At 33.8% G+C, this 13,504-nt stretch overlaps 1 non-coding gene across 1 annotated transcript; it reads left to right on the top strand.

Annotated features, from left to right (window-relative positions):
* Positions 1–12,762: 12,762 nt before the first annotated feature.
* On the top strand, positions 12,763–12,881 carry LOC112905290. Its single transcript, XR_003231689.1, has one exon. It is a non-coding gene; the product is annotated as a 5S ribosomal RNA (ribosomal RNA).
* The last annotated feature ends 623 nt before the right edge of the window (positions 12,882–13,504 follow it).

Raw genomic sequence — 13,504 nt, 5'->3', positions numbered from 1 at the left:
GGACGGCATATTAAAATCATCTGACATGTTTACCCTCTCAAATGGACTTCAACAAGGAACAGTCACATCCCCAAACTTGTTTAACATATATAATAGTAATGTGTTACGTTTAAAAGATATAAACAAAACAGATTCTCCCCAAGACGAAGTAGGAAACGCCGAAAATCATCCGCAAAAACCCGAAACTAGAGCAATTGCCTTTGCTGACGATCTTTTAATATACGTTAAGCATAAACAAATCAAAACAATCGAAAAAACATTACAAGAAACCTTTAATTTAGTGCAGGATTATAGCGATAGCTGGAAATTGAAAATCAATAGTCAAAAATGTGAGACTATCCTTTTCCGCCCTAAACTTCAAGTAGCTTCCAGGCAGGTCAGAAAAAATTGGAAAAACTTTTCAATCAAATCGAGCAACGTAGTGATTCCCCATAAACAGTCAGTTAGATATCTAGGAGTGCAAATAGATCAACACCTACGTTATAAAGAACACTTAACTACNCCTAGAAATTGAAAATGGGGCATTTTCGTATGAAAAAGAGAAAACCACGTATAAAATACATACAGTACGTGGGGATATAAATTAATAAGGCACGACCGTCTTATGCTACACATAATATAGTTATAAAGTACAGGCGCAGTTTGCGGAAAAAGAACTGTTTATTGCTTCTAAAAATGAGAAGATAGGGGGTTTTGCTAACAATCGCAGTCATGAATTGCCCATGTGTAATTAATCGTCGAGCGAAAAAGGACATCAGCAAGTTATTAATTATTAATTAAATTATTAAAAAACCCAGAGTCATCATATTTTTGTTGTGGAGTTCCTCTGAATGGAATGCTGGAGTATGTTCAAATGAGGAAAAGGCTGGACAGTCCTACAAAGTCCTGTTCACTATAATGCAATTTGTGTGGTATGGCTGCAAGTTACTAATGAATAACTCGTCGACCATAAGAAATTTATAAATAAAAATTATGTCGTACATTACTATGGGCAATGAGCATAATTGAAGACAACGGCCATACCATGTTGAAAACACCAGTTCTCGATCAACCCTCAAAGGTATAACACGTGCAGTCTATTACCTTACACTGAGCGAGAGCAACAAGAAAGAGAGATAAAAGCTACGAAGTGATGAGTGGTAGCGACCCGCCTAAGGCATCGAGTCTGGCTGGGACGCTTTATGGAAAAAACACGGCAAATAAAAAGGCACCATTGAAACGCCAATTAACGATAGAGGATACTACAATGAAAAGAAGAAACACCAAAGGAGAGAAATCAAAAACATCCACCGACCCACTAGAAAGGGACCCCTCATACTATGTAAACATTATCAAAAAGAAGTTGGAAAATGAAGAAGAAGAACAAACAACAAATACTGAGAAAAATTTTCGCGTTGCCGTAGAAACAAAGAATTCGTATATCCCATTGCAAGACCTAGAAGATACCATGGAAGACGACAACAACGAAGAAACTTCTACAACAGGAGAAAACGAAAGTAAGAAAAAGAAGAACATAAATGTGCCACCTATAGTAATTAGCGCAAAAGTGAAAAACTACACAGAACTGATAACACACATTAAAACCGAAGTAAAAAAGGGATTCCACTTAAAGTACAACAACGAATCTATTAGTGTTTTCATTCACGATAAAGCCGAAAGGAAAGAATTCCAAAGTTCGACAAAGCAAGAAGGGATTCCATTCTACACGTATTCCGAGAAGGAAGAAAAACACCACGCATTTGTACTTAAAGGACTCGATTCACGACCAGAATGTGTTTTAGTTCTAAGTGAATTAAAAAACGATTACAAAATCAACGCAATCAACTGCTATCAAATGAAAAACACTAGTAGACCTCTCTACCTATTAATTACAGATAGCAAAATAAATGTTAGGATACTAAAACAACGGGTAAAAATAGTGCAATATACAGTAGTACACTGGGAAAGGTACTACAACAGGAAAAAAATCATCCAGTGCCACCGGTGCCAATGTTGGGGACATGCAACAAGCAATTGTAATCTGACACCAAAGTGTATGAAATGTGCCAAAGAACATTTAACCAAAGACTGTAATTTAAGTGACAGTGGAAAAGTGAAATGCGTAAACTGCAATAATGATCACACGGCCAACAGCATAGAGTGCCCTGTATACAAACAGCGCATACAACACATCGAAGAACAGAAGCAGAAACTCAAGAAGGTGAATACAAATCAAACACGACCAGCAGAACCACCCCAGAAATTTGCAATAACTCCATCCATACAGAAAAGATCAACGACAACGGAAATCAAAAATCCACCAACATACAGCGATATACTAAAAAAGAACGCGCAACCTCAACAATCACAAGGTACAGAACTAACAGATTATTTAGAATTATCAAATGAAATTAATAAATTAAATAGAATGATCAATATTAAAGAAACACTTAAAATTATTAAAGAATTAAATAATAAAATTTCATTAGCGGACAGTGAACTAGAAAAAACGAAAATATTTATAAATTTTATGTTAAACCTAGAAACCTATGGTATATAAACTTAAAATAGCATCGTGGAACGCTAACGGTTTAAATTCAAAACTAGGGCACTTAATTCATTTCTTACAGGATAAGCGAATTGATATAATGTTAATAAACGAAACAAAACTTAATAAAAACCATAAAGTTAAAATCAAAGGGTATAAAATAATAAGACGCGATCGTCCTGGTGCTGTAAGCGCAGGCGGAGTTTTAGTACTTATAAAAAACAACATCCCCGTTGTAGAAGTGCTCACTAACAGAAATAGCATAGAAGCGATATGTTTTAAATTGACTAACAACGTGCACATAGTAGCCGCATACAACAGACCGTCTAATAATTTTCATTATCATGAATTGGCAAATCTTATCAATATAGGCAATAAAGTACTGCTGATAGGTGACCTTAATGCTAGACATAGCCATTGGAATTGCCACGTGTTAAATTCCAATGGTAGAACCTTATTTAATTATATACAACAGAATAATGTACTAATCTTTCAACCTGACAAACCAACTCATTATCCATCCAATGGTTCCACTCCCACAACAATAGATCTTGTAATAAACAAAAATGTTAGTGGATTAAATCAGCCAAAATCTCTACCTGAACTCAACTCTGACCATAACCCAATCCTTTTTACCCTATCCAGTAACAGCAATTGCAAAGAAAGTCAAATCCGCACAATAACCTCATACAAAAATACAGATTGGAAACAATTTCGTAAAGACTTAGATTCAAAAATAAGCATAAACAACACCATAAATACCATAGAAGAAATCGAAACAGAAACCAAAAAACTAACAGAAACTTTACTTTATGCGAAAACACGTAATTCCGAAGAGAAAAACATAAACCTTAACACAAGCAAACTTCCAGCATACATTTTAAATATTATAAAACACAAAAATCAAGTTAGAAAATCATATCAACAAACGGGTAATATTTCAAATAAAATTGAAATGAATCACTTAAATAAACTCATTAAAAACGAAATAGTTAACTATAGGAACGAAGAGTGGAGTCGAAAATTAGAAAAACTTAATGTTAAAGACAACTCCTTATGGAAAATAACAAAAAATCTTTCAAAACCATTCCATGAAATACCTACTTTAACAAAATCCGATTTAAACTTTGTAACAGATAAAGAAAAATGCAACGTATTGTCAGATGTTTTTAAACATGTCCATATGCTTGAAACTGACAATAAAGACCCACATACCAAAACGGTACAAAATTCTGTTGAGAACTTTTTGAAACAAGACTGCAATCCCGATCTAACAACCCTCTATAAATTACTGACAAGTCCTTCAGAACTTCTCGAAATTACTAGAAAGCTGCCGAACGACAAAGCACCAGGACAGGACAAAATAGACAATAGAGTCATAAAAAACATGTCCCGAAAAGGCACAGTCCAACTAACTTATATAATAAATGCAATCCTACGGCTACAATATTTCCCCAACATCTGGAAGACCGCTGTCGTTATTCCTATCCCAAAAGCAGGTAAAGACAACAAATGTCCGGACAACTACAGACCGATCAGCCTCTTACCAATGCTTAGTAAAGTTACTGAAAAAATTATATTAAAAAGAATAAATAGCTTCGAAAAACGGAGTAACATAAATCAAATCTTTCAATTCGGTTTCAAAAGAAAACACAACACAGTTCAGCTTATCACTAAAATCGTCAATGACATCTCAGTGCATTTCAACAAAAAACAAAATACAGTTATGACACTACTAGATATCCAAAAAGCTTTCGATAAAGTATGGATAGATGGGCTCTTATACAAAATGTTCGCACAAAAATACCCTATGCATCTAATTAGATTAATAAGTTCATACTTGCGAAATCGGAATTTTTATGTCAAAATCAACAACCAAAATTCTACTACTCAAGCAATCGTAGCAGGTGTACCGCAAGGGTCAGTTCTCGGGCCCAAGCTCTTTAATATTTTTATACAAGATCTCCCGGAATTTCCGAAATCAAACTTGGCACTATTTGCAGACGATACCGCAATCTACACGCATTCATACTACGCTCAAGCAGCCAATTATACCATTCAAACCCACATCAATAAACTAATGAACTATTACAAAAAGTGGTATATAAAAATTAACGAGACTAAAACCGAACAAATAATTTTCACGAAGAAATTCACGAACAATAAAATACTAACAAAACTGAAAATAAATAATGAAGCTATTATTCCCAAAAAAACTGTCAAATACCTTGGTGTTCTCTTAGACTATCGTCTAAATTACAAAGCGCACATCAAAAGTATAATTAACAAAATATACATCACAACTAGACAGTTGTACCCTCTACTAATGAACAATAAAATGAGTTTCAAAAACAAAAAGCTTCTCTATACAGTAATTATAAGGCCAATCATCACTTATGCAGCCCCAGTCTGGTGCAGCGCGTCGAAAGATACTATAAAACCGCTACAGGTTTTCCAAAATAAAATATTAAGAATTATAACAAACTCAAACAGATATACAAAAATAAAGGAACTACACGATGTTTCAGAAATACGCCTCATCACCGATTATATTAATATAATATCTGAGAAATTTTATAGAACCCAATTAAATTGTAATCCTTCACTTCAAGGCATCACAAATATACGCTCTAACACTACATTAAAAATTAAACACAGACTTCCATATCAAAGTCTAAAAATTTTCAATGAAACCATGTAAATAAATAAGTTAAGCTAATTATAAGTTTAAGGATACTTAAGTATCATATAGTATCTATGTAAGCTAGAATAGCACCCTTTATATAGCATAAAACTAAAAATAGGTTTTTTCTCGATACTTTTCCTGTAAGAAAACGACAACATGAAACAAACAAAAACATAAAATTGTATTGCCTACTGCCAATACAAGTCACTTTTAGGTATATACTCATAAAGGTTACACTATACTCAGACATGCAACAAGCAATTGTAATCTGACACCAAANGCTCATTTCATGGGATTGTTTTTCGTTGTTGTTTCCGCTACTATCTCTTTCTTCTTATAAATTATTGATGAGGATGGTGGATCTTCTACTGGGAATTTATTATCATTATTACACGTATAATTCAAAAGTTGTGGTTTCTGTAAAAAGTCACTGGGTTGAGGTTTCGTTTCTTTTGAAAAACTGCATCCATTTCCTCACTAAACTCAAAAAATTTGCTACCACGTCCTGTCATTCTGTTATCCTCGACATGTTTATAACATATGCTATTTGTATTTGTACTGATTTGCAGTTATTTTTTTGTAAGTGACATTCAGTTCTCTATTTGATAATAACAATAAACATAATTGCAAACAATTTGTCTAACGTTCTAATTTCCATTATCCCAACCTTTATTTTTTTCGTTTTTCTTCTATAACTTTTTTTATGATTTAATCGAAAAAAATGTTAAATGAGAACGTTGTTCATAATTACTTTTTCTATAAGGATAAGAAGGATCGATCCTTTAAATGGTTAAACTGGTGTCGCGCTTAAATATCCGTGGACAAAATCACTGTATTAAATAGTTTTGTTGTTAATTTCATTCAATAAGGTTTTTGAAGGAGAATGATGATATTGTATTGTATTTTTGACTCGTATATACATTAATAGAAACAATTAATGTGATAAATATGATAGTTATGATTGTTTAGTTAGTTAGATTTATGATAGACTCTAGTTTGTTTAATGTCCCTGCCCGGGCTGATATGTTGGAATAATGTCACGAGGATATCTTTTAGGACAAACTACGCTTGGCGGGAACAGCTGGCGAAAGGCTGAAGCCCACCTACCGGAATTTCCTCCTATTAAAAAACTTTAAGAGCCTGTATCTCAGCCATATTGCTTTCTAAATAAATAATAAACAAAATTATAATATATACTACCACACTACTTGGTGAGAACTATTTACCTGATTAAACTTCATGTCTCAACTCGTCTGTCAACTAATGTAAAAAATTACCGAATTTAATTTATGATAGTTGAAGCGTTGTGATATTAGTCCAGTCAAAATAGACAAAAAGTAAGTCATAACTTAGGAAAAATTCGCATAGAGCTGAAAATTGGCAGAGACGTTAAACACGTCATTATAAATAAAATGCCAAAAGTCCCCTTCGATCGTACTTCTGCAAAAAATTGCACCAAGTACATTACCTCAGGTGGTCCGAAATGTGTGCATATTATGTAAAACATGAATTTTCTAATGTTTAAAACCGCGATATCTCACGAATGGTGAGTCGTAAGAGAAAAAGTGACTGGGCCATTTTTGTAGAGAATTGTACGATCTACAACTTTTGTCTGACCTATTTTCACGATAAAACTTACCGTTTTCGAGAAAAATGGAAAAAACCTTAATTTTGCACTTTTTACCTTGAATAAAATTTTTTGCAGAAGTACGATCGAAGGGGGCTTTTGACATTTTATTTATAATGATGTATTTAACGTCTCTGCCAATTTTCAGCTCTATGCGAATTTTTCCTAAGTCAAATGTGTATTTTGACTGGACTATATTGTGATGTATGAAGGTTGATGTTGAAGTCAAATAAATTAATATGTTTATGAATAATCTTGTGTGTATAAATTTTTTTTTTGTTTTCGTGGGAGGGGAAATCTTCAAAAGACACCTAGCCGTCCGTACGACTGGGTAGTGTCGGATTCCCGAGGAAGAATAAGTCCTCGGACCTACCGACTAAAATCCCTCTGCCTCAAGCCGTTCTAGGACCAATTAAGGTCCTCTTCAGCCGTGTGTATAAATGCCCCATATATGTCCTGTTGACGTTTTTTTGGTAATTTGTTTGCGGATATTTTGTCCACGGTTATTTAAATAGTGAACCGGTTAAACTTCATTCAGTAAAAGAATAGTTGTCAAGCGAATACGTTTTTTTTTTCAAGATGTATGTAATTGTAGGCCCCTACAATATGAAATCATTAAAATATCATTTCTTTTTATAGTTTTTCGCTATTTGTTTATAAACTCAATTTGGAGATGCATATAAAAATGAACCGTTCTTCGTGATTTTTTCACTTTCTTCAATTTTACAAAAAGATTGTGAATTAAATTCTTCAATTTAAGATCAAAAAAAGTATCCTAACATCTGTATGAACCTAGCTATACCGTTTTTAGATCAGTTAATTATTTCTACGTTGTTTATAAATTTTTCGAATCGACTTACCGCTCACATTAGTAGGATCTTTGATGTAACTACTACATTTGTTGAAACACGTTTTGGTGTGCATAAAATTTATCGTTTGCAAATAAAATTCGTGGTCCGTTGATTGCGAAAATTCACTCACATCTCTCTTTTTGTGGCCCGGGTTCAAACGCACCGCGCGCGTTCTCCACTAGTTTTCATCTATAAATTATCATATTAACTATTATAAATCATTTAAGTATATCTAACAATTAATATTTTTTTCTTCAAAATCAATATTATTTTTATTTTATACAATATATTATCTACTCTGCACCATATTTTAGTAAAAAGTTATTTAAAAGTATTAAAAAAATAATTGAAGATACAGCGTGAAATTTTATTACAAGTCAAGTTTGAGTTATTATATTTTTATTAACCAAATTTAATTTTACGCAATCGGTTAAAGATGAATGAATTTTCCAAAAAGAAAAACTAATAAAATAGACAATGGGCTTGTTCCGAAAAAAAATTTTTTTGGTTTTATATGATTTTGTGTAGTACCTACTCAATGTTTTTACTATGCCCTTAAAATTTCATATTAGCTATTTTAGTTTTTGAGATATAAGATATGAAAATTGTATTCAATGCAAACATAGTGCGGCGGCTAGTAATGTCACTATACGCAACCCTGGACTCGGATATATACCGTGACCCCCACCAGCTGCGTTCAGATAAAGCGTGTTAATCTGAGAAAAAGTGTTTAACTAACAGTAAAGTTGATTTTAATAAAGTTGCCTCTATTAACTTATCACAAGTTGACATATTTAAGAATATGGGCTATTTTAAAACTAATAAAGAGTACCCACATTAGTACAAGAATGAATTGAATTAAGCTGCAGTGGTACCTACGTTATTAGTTTACATAATTTCAGTTTTTTATTTAAATCTAGCGTAAATAACAATAAATTATTCCTAATTTATTACTACTACTTGAGTGTATTAATACTATATATTTTACTCCTATTAATCTATGAGTTGAATTGAAAAAAGGAATGGTATGTAAAGGTAAAGCCAAAATTGGTATTATTGCAAAATAAAAAAGTTATAACTGCTTATTTTTACATACATACCTTTATCTTTATTGTAAAATGTATAAAAAAAATAGTAGTAGTAAAGGTATGATAGTAGTAGGTACAGTAAATATTATTATTTTACATTTTATTTTTATGTAGTTTTCTGTAAAATATTTAAAGTGACTAATGACATATGATGAGGATGGTGGATCTTCTACTGGGAATTTATTATCATTATTACACGTATAATTCAAAAGTTGTGGTTTCTGTAAAAAGTCACTGGGTTGAGGTTTCGTTTCTTTTGAAAAACTGCATCCATTTCCTCACTAAACTCAAAAAATTTGCTACCACGTCCTGTCATTCTGTTATCCTCGACATGTTTATAACATATGCTATTTGTATTTGTACTGATTTGCAGTTATTTTTTTGTAAGTGACATTCAGTTCTCTATTTGATAATAACAATAAACATAATTGCAAACAATTTGTCTAACGTTCTAATTTCCATTATCCCAACCTTTATTTTTTTCGTTTTTCTTCTATAACTTTTTTTATGATTTAATCGAAAAAAATGTTAAATGAGAACGTTGTTCATAATAACTTTTTCTATAAGGATAAGAAGGATCGATCCTTTAAATGGTTAAACTGGTGTCGCGCTTAAATATCCGTGGACAAAATCACTGTATTAAATAGTTTTGTTGTTAATTTCATTCAATAAGGTTTTTGAAGGAGAATGATGATATTGTATTGTATTTTTGACTCGTATATACATTAATAGAAACAATTAATNGTTTTAATTTAATTCTCCCCTTTTTTAAGATTTTTATAATACATATAATCTCTATGTCATCATCAGCTTATATACAAAAAACATTAAGTATAGAATCTCTTGCTTTAGTCGGATGGAAAACAGACAAATCATTTATCCGTTTTATACTTTGTATTTTATATTGTCAAATTGTGCAATACGAACAAGCACATTTTTGGAGACATATAGAATCAAACAATGCATACCTACAAAGAATACTCCGCAAATACAGCCTGTAATGACTATAATAACTAGCGTTAAGTTGCGTAAAATTACGAAGCCTATGCGTATAATGACGTAACGCCTGGCCACTCCCCTTTTCCCTTTGACAGTTTTCTGTCGTATAATTATTACAAAAAAATGGTCCATACCACTATAAATTTGAATTTTGTAAGAAAAATTGGACGGAGACACTGGATACAATATCAGCTGGACTTTACCAAACTGACGTGATACTGTTGTTCTATTTTGGTTGCTTGAAGAATTTCGGATGTTTTATTCGGTATAATTGTCTTTAGCGTATTCGGCTCGCGTGCTAACCACGCGAGTAGGAATGGATTCATCTCAGGAAATCTGCAATTGTCACCATTATTGCATACTTAACTTTAAACGCACCGTGATGGGAGATGATAATACTTAATTATGTTCCCTAAATCGTAAATAAAATAAATATGAAAAATAGATCATCTTGAATGACTGGACCTACTTTGAGAACATCGTTGGGAGAAAGACCTGTAGATGACTTTAAGGAACCGTTAATACCCTTAATTTAGTTGTGAGGCTATCACATTTTTCTACACCACGGTGGGGCAAATAAAATGAAGTTGTAGGTATAATGGTTTAGATCAGCGTTAGTACGTCTCATACACAATGAAAAGTATACTGTTAAACTTGTATTTTATTAACAACATGCTTGTAGTTTATGATTTGTACTGAATTTTACTAGAATTTGTTGACGAATTAACATTAGTGAAGGTTTACTAGTAGTTAGTGACGGATTATCCATTAGGCAAACTAAGCACATGCCTAGGGCGCAAGGTTGAGAAGAGGCGCGCGCGGAAGTTTTTAAACTAAAAAAAAATATAAAAAAAAGTACCTGCTTCCACAAATTATATGTACTTGATGTAACAGTTAATTTTTATCACCTTAACTCTTTTTCTGCAGGTACTACGCCAATGTAGAGATGTCAAACGAGAAAGATATATTTGTATTTGCATGTTTATTTGCACATGTAAGTACATGTTGAAATTTTAGCAAGTTTCGACTGGCCTAACTTTTACGAGTTTTACCGGTAGTTTTTTGTCGGAATGGGATAAGGTGCGGTGGAAGTTTTGTAAATACAAATTGAAGTTAATCTTCGTATTATAGGACGATGGTTATTAAATATTAATGATTCTGATTATTTTTAATCACTATGATATGAATATGAATTACTTCGTTGAATGTAGCAACTACAACACTATGACAATATGACTCAATTATACCGTGCTTGGCACAATGGTACTGACAAGCATCCCTTTGCTTTCCACATATTATAACAGGTCAATTGAAAAGTCCCCGGCCTAAAATAGTAAAACACATTTTTTTTGCAAAATTCGTTTTTTTTATTCAACATAATTCCCTTCAAGGGTGATACACTGATTATAGCGATCCTCCAACTTTTCGATACCATTTTTGTAGTACGATTTGTCCTTTGCTTCAAAATAGGCCTCAGTTTCGGCGATCACCTCTTCATTCGACGAAAATTTTTTCCCAACGAGCATTCTTTTGAGATCTGAGAACAGGAAGTAGTCGCTGGGGGCCAGATCTGGAGAATACGGTGGATGCGGAAGCAATTCGAAGCCCAATTCATGAATTTTTGCCATCGTTTTCACTGACTTGTGAGACGGTGCATTGTCTTGGTGAAGCAGGACTTTCTTTTTCTGCAAATGCGGTCGTTTCTCGGCGATTTCGTCCTTCAAACGGTCCAATAACGCTATGTAATAGTCGCTGTTGATGGTCCTTCCTTTTTCAAGGTAGTCAATGAAAATTATTCCACGCGCATCCCAAAATACAGACGCCATAACCTTGCCAGCCGACTGTTGCGTTTTTGCACGCTTTGGAGCGGGTTCATCGTGTGCAGTCCACTCCGATGACTGTCGATTGGACTTCGGAGTGAAATGATGGAGCCATGTTTCATCCATTGTCACATATCGACGCAAAAACTCGGGTTTATTACGCGTGATCATCTTCAAACACTGCTCTGAATCATCAACTCGTCGTTGTTTTTGGTCAAAAGTGAGCTCGCGCGGCACCCACTTTGCACAGAGCTTTCTCATACCCAAATATTCGTGAATGATGTGATGTATACGTTCCGTTGATATCTGTAGAGTGTCTGCTATTTCATTCAATTTCAATTTACGGTCATTCAAAATCATTTTGTGGATTTTTTTAATGTTTTCGTCCGTAACAGCCTCTTTTGGGCGTCCACTGCGTTCACCGTCTTCGGTGCTCATTTCACCACGTCTAAACTTAGCATACCAATCCTTGATGGTTGATTTTCCTGGGGCAGTGTCCGGAAATTCGTTATCAAGCCAAGTTTTTGCTTCAACTGTATTTTTTCCCTTCAAAAAGCAATATTTTATCAACACGCGAAATTCCTTTTTATCCATTTTTTTCACAATAACAAAAGTTGCTTCACTAAAAATGCTATAATTCACAAACTAATGATCCGACAGCCGTCAAATTTATAGACGCGTCTTTTGAAGGTTAGGACTAACTGAAAATCATATGGATTTAGTTCTGGTGCCGCCATCTATGTGTCAGGCCGGGGACTTTTCAATTGACCCTAGTATATATAAAGTACAGGCGCAGTTTGCGGAAAAAGAACTGTTTATTGCTTCTAAAAATGAGAAGATAGGGGGTTTTGCTAACAATCGCAGTCATGAATTGCCCATGTGTAATTAATCGTCGAGCGAAAAAGGACATCAGCAAGTTATTAATTATTAATTAAATTATTAAAAAACCCAGAGTCATCATATTTTTGTTGTGGAGTTCCTCTGAATGGAATGCTGGAGTATGTTCAAATGAGGAAAAGGCTGGACAGTCCTACAAAGTCCTGTTCACTATAATGCAATTTGTGTGGTATGGCTGCAAGTTACTAATGAATAACTCGTCGACCATAAGAAATTTATAAATAAAAATTATGTCGTACATTACTATGGGCAATGAGCATAATTGAAGACAACGGCCATACCATGTTGAAAACACCAGTTCTCGTCCGATCACTGAAGTTAAGCAACATCGGGCGCGGTTAGTACTTGGATGGGTGACCGCTTGGGAACACCGCGTGCTGTTGTCATTTTTTGTTTTTAATCTCACGTTACATATAGTAACGGTCATAAAATAGATCCGTCTTTTTCTTATAAAAATTAAAGGATACACTCATAAGTGATAAGGCACTATCGAATGAGCACTTCACTAAGTCATGGAATTATGAAAAGCCGCACAGGTGTCGAATTTTTGTTGTGGAATCTCCGAATGGAATACTGGAGTAGGCTCAAACGAGGAAAAGATTGGACAGTTCTACAAAGTCCTGTTTAGTATAATGCAATTTGCATGATATGGTTCTAAATTACTAATCGACCATAAAAAATAAATAAACACTATGTTGCACGTTACTGTGGAAAATCATTAGGTACATTACAACACAAAGACCATACCGTTTTGAAAACATCAATTCTCGTTCAACCAGCAGAGATTCAATGCGTGCGAAATGCTTACTGTCACATATCGACGGAGAAAATCTAACAGCAACAAGTTCGAATAGTGTAAAACCTACGAGTGGTAGAAATAGCGGCTAGCAGCAACCTGCCAAAGGCATTTTGTCGAGGCGGAGCTGTTCGTACGAAGCATTTCTCAAATGATAATGAAAAGGCACCATTAAAACTTCAATTCACGATCGCAGATGTACTGACTGAAAGA

This window comes from Agrilus planipennis, unplaced genomic scaffold (genome assembly GCF_000699045.2).
Source record: "Agrilus planipennis isolate EAB-ADULT unplaced genomic scaffold, Apla_2.0 scaffold396, whole genome shotgun sequence".
Classification (NCBI taxonomy): domain Eukaryota; kingdom Metazoa; phylum Arthropoda; class Insecta; order Coleoptera; family Buprestidae; genus Agrilus; species Agrilus planipennis.
Note: the sequence above shows the minus strand (reverse complement) of the source record. Positions and strands in the feature narration are given on the sequence as shown.